The sequence below is a fragment of the Lycorma delicatula genome, chromosome 5, assembly GCF_047948215.1.
Source record: "Lycorma delicatula isolate Av1 chromosome 5, ASM4794821v1, whole genome shotgun sequence".
In the NCBI taxonomy this organism is placed as follows: Eukaryota; Metazoa; Arthropoda; class Insecta; order Hemiptera; family Fulgoridae; genus Lycorma; species Lycorma delicatula.
Window position 1 is genome coordinate 87,018,699 of NC_134459.1, and position 13,422 is coordinate 87,032,120.

General features: G+C 30.8%; 1 protein-coding gene across 1 annotated transcript in view; it reads left to right on the top strand.

Moving 5' to 3' along the window:
• LOC142325158 (atrial natriuretic peptide receptor 1) overlaps positions 1 to 13,422 on the top strand; it is a 1,463,037-nt gene that overhangs the window by 1,082,883 nt on the left and 366,732 nt on the right. The window lies entirely within an intron of this gene.

The window sequence follows — 13,422 nt, forward strand, 5'->3', positions numbered from 1 at the left end:
TGTATTATTAAGTAATTATCTTTATATACTTAGCACAGATAAATATTTTAAAATTATTCCGCTTCTGATTGGATACAAGATATATAACCAAATTTTTTTGCCAGAAGGGAATAAATTAATTTGTAGCTTTACAAAATCCTTTCCCACTTTTACCTACATGATTTCTGTAAAAATAATGTTGTTTGTTGTTATAGTTTCTCAGGTGAATAGTACCTACATTTTTGTACAACTCTGCTTGCTGTTACGTAAAAATAAAGTCGGCTTAGTGAAGAAGGCAGCAGGAATTTACTTCTTTCCTCACTTTTCTCAATTAGCTTAGAATGGAATGATTGTTTTTCTTAAGAATTGCTATACTATTTTAATGAATTTCGAGTCATGTCAACGCATGTTTTTTTAAAATTAATTTACCTTTTTGCACATTTTTTTACTTCGATGTACGATTTGTGAATTAATGTTTTAGGGGAGAAACTGTAACAATCAACGTAAAATAATGGTTACAGATTTTTTAGGGAAAAGTGATAATACTTCAACTCAAGAGTCAACATTTCCCGTAGATTGTTAAATGAATCATCGATCGCCTTTAATTGCGTTTTCTTTTAGTACGAGTATTTCTGGATAGATTGAAAATCATTAATTCACCTACGAATTTCATCGATTTAAATTTTAATTTAACCATAAATTTTTTTATCCGCCTATATTTACGAATTTCATCGATGTAAATTTTAATTTAACCATAAATATTTTTATCCGCCTATATTCCTGTATAATTATCGTTTATAAATATTCTTTTTCATATAGCTGTAGAAAAGCACAACTGATTCCAGCTAAATTCAGATGCATTTTAAAATCTAATACCAAATAAAAATACATTGATAGACAAAAAAAGTTTTTTAATGCTTCTCTAAGTGATACCATTTCTTGAATTGCTTTTTTGCTACATTACAGATCTGTAAATACAATTTTTCTATCGCCCTTAGTTTTAAATAAATTACGCTTAAAAAAAATAATAAAGGAACATATAAAATCTGTAAAAGAACAGTTAAAATCTGTAAAATTTATAATTTTGCATGGCCTGTGTTACAATGATTTCGCTGATGCTTTTCTTTTATAAATAGCCTCAAGCACATCCCGAATCAGTGTCCAACACTAATCGGCTAACATGTTAGTATTCATTTCCCTTTATAGCGGCTTTCTATCACCGAAATGTCTTGGTGGAAACGTTCACAGTGTTCGTCATTTACGTCTCCTAAATAATCCGGGAAAAAATCCAGATGTGATTGGAGGAAATGTATTTTCAAAGACATATTACATCCCATAGCTCTGTATGAAGTAAGAAGTTGATTAACAATATCGTGGTAATTGTTGGATTTTTGTTTGCCGAGAAAACTTTTGCAGACGTCTTTAAATGAAGCCCAAGCTTCACTTTCTACATTATTTAACATTGAGTTAAGCACATCATCTTTGACCAACTCTCTTATTTGAGAACCAACTAATATTCCTTCTTTAATTTTTGCTTTACTTACATTCGGAAATTTCTGCCTGATGAACAAAAATCCGGGACTATCATTCTTCACAGCTTTTACAAATTTTTTTTCCAAGCTTGATATGTAGATGGAGTAAAAATATATTTTTGGGTTAAACTAACGGCTCATTAATAATATTTTTCCCATTTGGAGTTAAGTTGTCTCTTTTCTTCTACTCTTTGGTAACATAATGTTTATCCTCAGCTTGACTGTCCCATTCGCAAAATAAACACATGTGCTTAATATAGCCTAACTGCGTGCCTCAAAATACCTATAAATTTCAAATCACCACATATGTTCCAGCTATGTTTTTTATAATAATATAATATAATCACATCGTATGTCTCTTTAAAATTAATACCATAAGGGATTGGTATCGAAGGATATTTGTTACCGTTGCATAGTAGAACCACTTTTAACCTGTACTTGGACGAATCTATGAAAAGGCGCCAGACCTCAGGTTAATGAACTTGCCCTAAGTGCAACATAACCTCATAAATATTTGTGCAATAAACCAAATTATTTTATCAATAAAGTACTGAGAAAGTTCTTTTTGGCGGCTTCTAAATCCCGAAGTTTTTGTATTTTTTTGAGGTAAATCCAACCTTGTAGTCTTGATCCTAACAGTTCAGCTTAATTTTTTGATAAATTTAAATTCCTAACCAAGTCATTTAATTCCCTTGTGATGTAAGATGTGGCTTATTGGAAGATAAATCAAAATCATTGTTGTCTTCTTCAGTACTGCCTGATTCTTCATCGCTGCTTTCAAAACATACGTTTACAAGTGGCTCAGGAACTGGAATAACTTCACTGTGAGGCACAGGCCTGATTGCAGAATGCAATGAAGGATATTTTACAGTAGGTTCAGATTTTTTAGAAATTCCAGATACACTTGTTAAACAAAAAACCAAAAACTGTTTAAGGACATTTATTTCAGATAACTTAAATGATATTTTTGTTCTGTGGGAATTAAGTTTCGAGCTACTTCCGTATAATTGTGAGAATAAGTGTAATGCTAAAGGTAAAAATGAATCCCTCTCCTTTCTTTGGACATTTTTTTTCGACATATATTTACAGCTATTTGATTTCAAAACTACTTTTGTCTTGAGTTCGTGCAAGTATGTGTATTTTAGCATCAAACTGAATTTATATATAAAAAAAGGTTTAACTTGTAATCGTAATTAATTGAGGAAACTATGACTCGAGAGAGCTGGACTACGGAAAATGTATAAAATTTCCGAAAGTTCTTCACCGATTGCTTTGAAATTTCGACACAACGTTGCATCCGAATACGCGCGCGTTTTTATATACCTAAGATTTCACACCTGTGACGGAGGAAGGAGGGAAAAATCGAAAAAGGTAAAAGGGAAGAAGGGGAAAAGGAAACGGAAAGGGGAAAGACGAAAAAAGAAGTGGGGGAAAAGAAAAGAGGAAAAGTAAATACGGTAATGGGAAATTAGGGTAAGAGAATGAGGGAAAGGGGAATGTGGTAAAAAGGAAAGGGGGCAAGGGAAAAAGGAAAAGGTTAAATTTTGTGAAGTTTCGTAATGTTCATTTCTTTAATGTTTTATCAAACTTTCAATTTTGTTAATTTAATCTATATATGTATTCAAATCTAACAATAGTGAAGCATTGCCGGGTCTGCTAGTCGCAAAATAATTTAGTTTGAATTAACAGTGATCAAAAAATCCACATCAACTCCTAAATTCTTCTCCAAAGTTTTATGAAGATATTCAAATTTTTGCCCTTGCAATCTATGAACTTAAATTTTCCTTTTTAATTTTCTGTAAACGGAATTATATCTTAGCAAAATTGATCCTCAAGATTAACTCAATAATAGGAGGTAAACTATTAAATTAAAAAGAACAATGGAATGTTTGTACAAATAACCCAAAAAATTTGTAATTTTAAGTTCCAATTTTTCGTAAAATTTTAGCTAAAAAACAAAATCAATCCAGAACGGTTTTAAAAAAATATGTTTTAAGAAACATTAACAGGGTAAAAATAGTTTTAACTGTATTAGTGACGGAAAGTTAAATTTTAAGCTGTTTACAATGGAAACTTCGGTCAAACATAAAAGGTTTTGTATTGAGCAAAAATCATCAAAGTCAGTTCAGTAAAAAAACAAAAATAAACTTTTTTAACGTTTTAGTGTCAAATACATGTATTAAAATTCAAAGAATGCTTAGGAAGAAAAGAAACTGGTTGCAATTAATAACTTATTCCTGTCTGTAGAAAAGAAATTCATGTATTACAATTAGATAATTTACTTTAACCGCGTAATTTGTTAAGGTGATGAAAATAAATCTCTTTCCTGCACGTTTATAATACGATATGCTGCTCGTATGGTATTTTGTTTATGTAATTTTTCATATTTTAGTCATTTATGATGAATTTTAATAATTTCTATTCTAATGTGTTTAGAAGAATTTTTAAATACGTTGTCTTAAATGTTGGTAAGGAATTTATATTTTACTTCTGTCATAGTATTTTCAGTTGTTAATGTTTTGTTTGTAAATGCGTAATTGGCTGGATTTGTTGGTATTTTTGTCCGTAATAAGAAATATAGATGAAAAGTAATTCCCTGAGGTTGCAGAAGCGGTTCTAAAAGTGCTCATTAGTTGTGGAAAAAAAGAATGGGATTTTAGTGGTTTCTACACAAACCCTTACGCCGAGTGCTCCTCACGGGAGGCCACATCTCCTATAGATTTCTAATCCCTTCTCTCTCTGGACATTAAGTTTCAGCAGTAGTATAGTATCCTATCTCTTTCTTTTTTCTTTTTTTTTTTTGTACGTAAAACGTATAAAAAAATGTGATAAATTTATAAATAAGCTTTTATATACAAAAGATTTTGTATTATTGAATAAAAATAAATTAGCCGGCGTAAAATCTCATGTAGGTTTATATCTCTTAAAACCGTAGTTACTTGACTATTACCTGGAATGATCTGGGTTGAAATACTGGTCATGTTCTTCATTTTTAAAACGCCTAAAATTTCGTTTCTTGATCCAAAAAAAATTTGCAGTAATTTTAATTGGGTATGTATAGGCTGTTATTTTAATTTTGATAGATAAAAATTTAAAGCACGGTGACATTTAAATCACTATCTCTAGTTCGATAGTGATCTGTTTTTTTTTCTTTTATATATATATATATATATATATATATATATATATATATATATATAAAAGAAAAAAAAAATATATATATAGTAATTACATCATTAAATATCACATTCGTCGTTCAAGTAGGAGTATAAATTACATGTGCCATGCTATACGAAAAAGGATAGATATTTAACAGACAATGTGCATTCGTACTATTATGCATGATTGCTTAAATTTTAATTTTTATAACATGAAATACAAATAATAATTTATGAATTATTGGTGAAGCTTTCATCTATTATGTACGAGTATTTTAAAATAAATTAGGAAAGAACCTAACTGTGCGTTTTATTTTACCAGACTACAAATACAAGAGGGTCGGTCGTATGGGTGATTGGTAGATTTTTACACTACTGCCCAAAAAGAAGTGTAGTGTATTTATGTACATTAGTTCCCCCCTAGCAGCCCAACGGGCGAACCGATTTAGATATATGACCCTGTGTTGGATTGCTTACGTAACCGGGAGTGTCATAGGCATATATATATATATATATATATTTAATGAACTGTGAATTGTGAGCCTCAATCATTGTAATAGCTTGGTTTGAACTGAATGATTCGAATCAATAGAATGAATAATATACAGTAATAAAAAAAATAATAAAATTAAATTTACGTTAAATAAAATAACATTAAAAAAATTAAAAAAATTCTGTTTAATAATAATGTGCTTCCTATGGGGACTGCGTGTGAGGCTGGTGTGGTGAAGTGATGCGAGCACCTCGTGCGAGGCTAAACCAACGAGGTGCTCCTGGGGGTGGTGTTTTGGGAGGTTGAAAGGGGTGCTTCAAACAGTCGTCCTATATTCAAAATTCAAACGGGATATTTGTTAGTAGGTTAAAGGCTAACTTTCGCATTCATCAGGTACACATGATCTAACAGATCACGATTATTCGGAAATTTTATATCTTCGCAACCGATCTTCCGACTTTCAAAGTTTAAACGGGGTATTTGTGCTAGTATAATACAAAATCACGATGGAACCAAACCAGTACAAATATTAACTGATATATACTGAGGAATGATGTTATTTAACGTAGCATTGCATACGAATCTACTGTTTACAAAGCTACATCTATCACTAGAAATTAACGTGAAAGCATCTTCTCAGATAAAAATATATCCTTAGATTTAGTTACGACAAAAAAGACTTAATCCAGCGAATTAATTATAATTATGCTTATACTGATTTAAATGATGTTCTTTGATCGTTTTCACGATAGAAATTCCTACAAATATAAAATTCGTCATAATATATAAATCTCTGAATTATTATTAATTGTTACACGACTGGCCAAAAAGGATTGTAATGTATTTAGGCTGTATATGTATGTTTGTTCCACCTTAGCATCCCAACAGCTGAACCGAATTAGATGTATGATTCCGCGTTGGAATCCTTTCGTTACCGGGGTTGTCATAGGCTAAGTTTTGCATGCATCAGGTACACTTGATGTAGCACATCACAATTATTCGAAAATGTTGTTGTATCTTCACAACCAATTTTCTAAATTCAAACGCAGGTTTTTTTAAATTCATCTAAACAATATATATTTAAATAAATTTAAAAGATTTGAAAAAAAATAAAATACTGTACAAAATTGTCTTGTATTTTTAATATTTATTTGTTAAAAAAAATTCAGAAACGCACTCCTAATTTTCATAAAACAGCATCAAACGATTATTACCAATCTTTGGGAATAATTACAAATTTTTTTTCAGCGGAAATTTTTTTCTAATTTATGATAAAATTGTGTATACAACGTAATATAAAGAATTTAATTCTTTAAAATTCTTTAGAATTAAACATATTCTTTATTCGTTATTTCCATATTTTAGTCATACAACTGTGATAATCTAAAATAATTTTTAATTTCTTTTATAGCTTATTTAAATTAACATTTGAAGTATAAAAATTAATCATGAATTCGTCCTAAAAAAAAATAATAATGTCAGTCATTTGTAAAACAATAAATTATAAGGATACGTAGAGAAAATTAAAAAAATAATTTAAATTGAAACTGGTAATTGGTTTAGGAATTGAATAGTTGGCAAATAATTGCTACGGAGTGCATTGTAAAAGAAAAACACCACATAAAATTATTAATAAATATTGTTGGAATACAAATTTTTTTATTTTGTAGTGCTCATTCTAAGACTGTTTGGCTGCAGTTCCTCAAGTGGCTCTTTCTTATGATTTTTCCTTCAATTCCCCTTACAGCTTCTATAGCCCGTATCTTTAATAACTTATTATAAATCTGTTAAGCTCGATCTTCCTCTAGATCACTTATCATCACATAGCCTTCCTTTATTCGTTTTGCTGTACGATCTTATCTCAATATAGGTTCAATTATTGTATTTACTTTTGGTTAAGGTTACTTTTTCCCCAAATCAGAATATTCTCATTTTATTATATCACTTTGCCTTCAGCATCCTTCTACAGTATTATATTTCAAAGGATTCAAGTCTTATTTTTCTCTTTTTCTCTATTACTCACCTTTTCCTTGTGTGCAAAGTTATATTCCACATATAAGATTATAATAATCTATTCCGAGTGTACAGTGGGATTGTGTAATAGTAAACAGATTCTGCACAGATTTGAATACTAGTTCGTGGATACCGGTATTCTTTGGTGGTTGGGTTTCAATTAACCAAACATCTCAGGAATGGTCGATCTGAGACTGTACAAGACTACACTTCATTTACACTCATACATATCATCCTCATTCATCCTCTGAAGTATTATCTGAAAGGTAATTAAAGGAACAGATTTTGCAAGATAATGCTTATTTTTCTTCTGATTTTATTGCAAAAATGATAATTTTTATATTTGTTTGCTATTAAATTTTTCTCCAATTAAATAAATTCATTGTTTTAATCAGTCTTTTTCTCATTTAACACAATGTGCGAGTTTTCAACTTCTTACTTGCTACTACCATTATTTTAGCCCACCCTCTTTTATCCATAAGTTCCTCACTTAATTCTAATTCTCTTCAGATTAAAATTCAATGTACCGCAGCTATAGTAATGTGTCCAACGAAGCGTAACATAATTTTAGAGAATTTGTAAAAAAATTGTAGAAATTCCTATTATACGTGGTCAGATTTTCTAAGGGTGTGTCGGGGTGAAGGGTGAACAAATTTTCCTTATTTTTTGGAGCGTCCTTGAACACGATTCTGCAATTTTTATACATACATATGTATGTAAAGTTTTTTCGTCCGCTTCACTTGATGCAAATCTTAACGAAATTGGTAGGAGTGATGTAAATCTATCGGAAATAAAAGCCCTATTGATTTTCAAACGAATCGGTTCACAGGAACCGGAGTTAGAGGCAAAGTTTTCGGTACGTTTTAAGATTTTTCAAGGTTTTCATTTTATAACTTGAAAGGTGACATGTTAAAAGCCAAAATTAGATTTTTGCGAGCACCACCAGGTGCAAGCTCATTCAGCTATAATACCTTAGTTTCGCAATAACCCAAAATTTAATTGGTATGAAGGAAAGGGTTGGTGGCCAAAATATTAGTTTTGAAATTTTAACAGTTTTAGATCAGCTTGAACCTTTTCTTTTTTGTGATCGTTCCAAAATCATACAAATTATGAGTAACAGTATCAAAACAGGTTGTTGGCAAATATTGTTAAGCAATTGATGCCGTCATAATTTCAACATCTATGTGAAAAGGAGGAAGAAAAAAAACAGAATTATACATGTATAATGTATTTATTGAAACAATAAACAAATAAACTTGAAAAGTTATTTCAGTCATCTGGATGTGTTGCTCCGCGAAGGCAGCCATGAAGTAGGGAAGACGCTGTCTAAGGTTGTTCCCAAGGCAGTATGTTGGGTGTCCTCTCTTGTGGGTATTGGAGTTTGACTCTTCTTTGGCTGAGGTTGCCCAGTAGATGTATTGTTGTAGCCTATGCGGACGACGGGCACCTGCTGATCAAAGGATGCTCGCGGAAGGAGGTCGAGCTCAAGGCTAAACGTGCATGTAGGGTGCTTGAGCTGTAGGCTCATCAACCCAAGATGACTTTCAGCCCGGAGAAGACCACGATGATGATGCTCCTCAAAGCACGTTAGGCGGAGAGTTGGCGAGTTCGAGTATTCATGCCAGGCCATCGAATAAAGTACACTCAGGTTCAGAAATACCTCGGGGTGTATCTTGGGAAATTTCAGTTCAAGAGGCACCTTTAATAAGTCGCAGAAAAGGCTTTGCTTTCAGTGCCTTTTTTGAGATCCGGATTGGGGTCTCAATTTTAGGACCGTAAGCATCTTGTACAATGCGTTTGCGAAACAATTATGTTGTATGCTGCGCCAGTTTGGGCGGATAGAATGAAATTTTGTAGTTATATTGAGGGCCAAACGACTATTACTCTTTACGGTAACGGGTAGTTACCGGACGGTTTCACGGGAGGCGTCTTGGTGATTGCGAGAATGAAACTAATTGATAATCTAGCTCTTGAAAGGGAGTGGTATGTTGCTTGGAAGCTGGGTGAGTTGACTTCCGAAAAGATTCGGGAAATCGAGCAACATGGTTATGATATACGGCAGGCTAGATGGGATGAGACTATTGATGGGCGATATACGCACGATCTCTTCTCAGACATTAGAAGTTTGGGGGGCGCCTCATGAGTTTCTCCTAACAAGTACGTAATTCAGTTTCTTACCGGTCACGGGTAGACTGGATGGGTTCGGCCTGATGGATTCGGGTCTGTGCCTGCAGTGTGGGGTGCAGGGCGATGTGTGGGGTGCCTGCGGTGTGGGGTGCAGTGTGGGGTGTCTTCCATTGTTGTACGAGTGCGCCAATTACGAACTGGAGCGCACCGCAGTAATTTGTCGACTGGATGCCGAACAACGCTTGAAATCAGTCAAAATTGAAGGACCGGGCTGAATGGTCAGTAGTTGCAGAATTTCTGCACTATTTGGCTAGGGAACGGATTGCGTAGGGAATTTAGGGTGCTGTTTAGTCTTGTTATACTGCGTACTTCATTTTGCTACGATTTCTTGTTAGTGTTGTTTTTGTTTTGTTTTGTTATTAGTCTTATTTTCGTGTTTTTGCTTTTGTTTTGTTGTTTTTACGCGTTTCTGTCGCAAGTGAACTCACTTTACCTTTCAGGTTGGTAGGTGATTCAGTTCCTTAAAGACTATAGTTTTCAGTTTTGCTTGAGACTAGAGTTGTGTTTTGTTATTTTTAGTAATAGTTACACCGATGGGAATGTATCATGTGCTTATTATAAAACAATTTACCTATGGTTCCATTTACGAGGCCAATTGTAAGTATAGTAGTTGTGGAACAAAAAATAAATAAATAAATTTTTGCTTCATGCTTATTTCCAATTTCTTATCACAGGTTTTTCAGTTTTGTTTAGATACCAAATATTCCATTTTTTCTTTTACCCATGTTGATTTTACACATATAGTAAATTACCTATTGTTTATTGACTTTGAAGCATGTAAAAAAAAAGTTTTTATAATTAATGCAATACCAAATCTCTTGAATAAATACAATTAGTATAAGTTAATGTATATATTATTAACCAGTTTATATAATGAGAATTAATCCAATTTAAAAAACAAAAAAAAAATTAATTAAATGAAGCTCCTTTTCCTATTACTGGTTTAGAAAATTACGCCTAATTTTCTACGCCTCTCCTTTATAAAAAAAAAAAAAAAATATTTATTTTATCGATATATTGGTTTTCACAGTTTAATTAATAAACTGAAATGTGTTTTCGCAATCAGTTTTTTCTTTAATTGTTACATCTTTTTCGTTATATGCTTTTAAACATAAAATTTCTCCCCAGTAAACTATGAAAATTAATAACCTTCATTTTTTCCATGCTGAAAACTATAGAACATATTTGATTTTTAAGAATAGGAATATTTTTAAATGTAACATACATTCGTTTTAATCAAAAGATATTTTTATTCTCAGGTAATGGTGAACTTATAAATACTAAGTCAAATTACTATTGTCGATTTTTAAGTTTGAAATTTTTATAATATTCGTGCTACGGGTCTAAACAGCTATTGACATAACGCGAGGCGTGTTTAAATGCACATAAGTGATTTAAACGATTAATTATCTAGATTTATTTGAACAATTAAAATTATCTATGTATATGTACAGTAGGAAGTAACAAATTTATTTTTCTCCTTAAATTACGAGAAAAATCTTATTAAAAAAGTTTCTTTAAATCTATTAAAAGTCATTAAAATAATTTGATTTCATTTAAAAACTGAGAAAGCTTAATTAACGGGTAGTCAATGATTGCAGTATCTGCTCAATTCATTAAAATAAAGGTTATTTAATTATATAATCGACAAAATTCAGAGTTCAAAGAAATTATTAAGTTAAGAAGAGGTAAAGAAATTTAACTTGACTTTTTTAATCCGGCAGGGATACAGGCGGTGCGAGAATCTTCACTTATTTTGGTATTTGTTAATTGACATAAACTCGTGACGTTAAAACTTGAACTAAAATTTTATTTTGTCATAAAGTACGTTCGAGGTACTGCTATGACTGCGGTAATTGGTATCCGCACAAGGTAAATAAACATAAAAGGTTAAATTTAATTTTGATATTTTTTTTGTGAAAATCTATTTTTTTCTGAACTCTTTCAAAGTTTAACAGAAAATATTTTAATATATATTTTTGTATTTATTTAAACATTACCTTACCTTTGAAAAATGCTTTTATTTTAATTTAAAATTAGTAACAATTAACGCAATGGAGGCTGCATTGTAAACTAGAATTAAGAGCCCGCTATCTCTGAACTATTTTGCAAAAGTAAAGTCTCCAAATATACATTAACAAAAAAATTAACTGATTTACTATTATATTTTATGTGTAGATAAAATTTTAATTATGAAATAATCAACAAATTTTATTTATTAATATATTAATGAAAATTAATTAAACCTTTTTTATTTGTATATTAATTTTTATTTCGTTTTTAAAGGTATATACAATTCTTATTTTATTTTTGTGATTAAATCTTTAATGTACGTATTTTACAACAATATGGTAATATAAAACTCTGGTTCATTGATTTCTTTCAGATAGGTGGTGGTTTTATCTTTTTGTTCACCAGCGTGCATAAATTTAACGCATCACAGTAGACTAACGTAACGTATTCCTTGTAGAATTAAACATGTTAGAGAAAATGTTTACTTTAAAATCCTAATAAATTCTCTAATCGAATGGTTATAAATTTTATTTCCCTTGGACTTTTTTTTTTTAAAAAGAAAAAAAATTTTTTTTCCTCAATATGCACATTTTATAGGTAACGCAATGTCAAATTGCGTTAACAAGTCGCATGTAACATATCACTATCTCATAAGATAAATCAATTTTTTTTTTTACACTACAACAGTGGACTCCATATTTAAAATATTTGTTGAAATATTACAACCAAGTTACATGCTTTGATACCTTGCATGACGAATTAAAATAATTTTTTTTATATAACTAGTTTAGCATAAGTACTAAATTATAATTGTGTTTACATTGCAATAATTTAATTATATTGACGTACTTTATTGAAATACAGAAAAACTTTATTAACAGCATATGTCCAGAACGCTTAGTTTACCAGGTATCCACAATTATGTATTTTTAACATAAATTTTTTTCTCAGGAATGGTTAATCGTATCGAGCTTAAATCTCGTATACTACTAGGGTACCTAGAGGTTTTCTTGTATAAAAATAATGAACGTAATTTCTCTATCAATTTAAAAATGGCAGCCATGTAAAATTTTTACTTAATATCTTTGCAACCGCTGGTTTATTTAAATATTTTTTTAAGCATTTTATTACAAAGGAAGTGTGACGCTTTATTCATTCAAATTCGTTCATAAATAACAAAGTTATTTCAAAAATTCTCGATAATATTTTATTTAATTCCTGAAAAATGGTACCGCTGTTAAATAAATAATTTAGTAATTAATATCATCCATCTTACCAGCACGTTGATATGTTCTTTAGATCTTTCGGCTTACTGAGAAGCCATCATCAGAAGTTAAAATTAATGCATTAAAGTCAAAATTTAAAAACATCATAGTTAAAATTTAAAAACATACATGACTGTCCCCTTTTCCCATTAAAGCACATCAGGTCTATTAAAAACGGTGGGCGGGGTGTGGCAACCGGAAGCATCACAAGGTGGGTGTCTTCCCCTATGGGGTTGGAATGACTGTCCGGTCCTACTATTATACACTTTTAAACTGGTTTTTAAATTTAAAGTAATTTACTTCAAGAATCGCACTTTTGTACTTTGTACTTAGATTACATGAAAAAAGGGGACTATGTTTCCCTACGGCTATAATTACATTAGTCTTTTGTCATATTTAACCCAAAATCTTATTCAATTTCAAATAAAGAAGGAGGTTTCTAACTCGATCGTTTTCTGAATGTACGCTGAAGAAAAGACGCTGATTTTGATGATTCTTTTTTTATTTCTTAAGGAAATTTCTTTGACAGTCCTTTCGTATGTTCTAGATAACATCGTTGGAAGATATTTAAACGAAAAATTATGTGGTCACATATATGATTTGAAAACACTGTGTTTTTTTAATTTGCTAGTCATCGAACTGGATAGTAATCTTTAATCTGATATTTTGATCTACAAAATATTCTCCCGGAAATTAAAAAAAAAAAAAAAAACATTTAATGAAACTTAAGTTAAAGTGAAATATACGAAATTGAAATTTCAGAAAGAAGTTTTAGTTGCTGT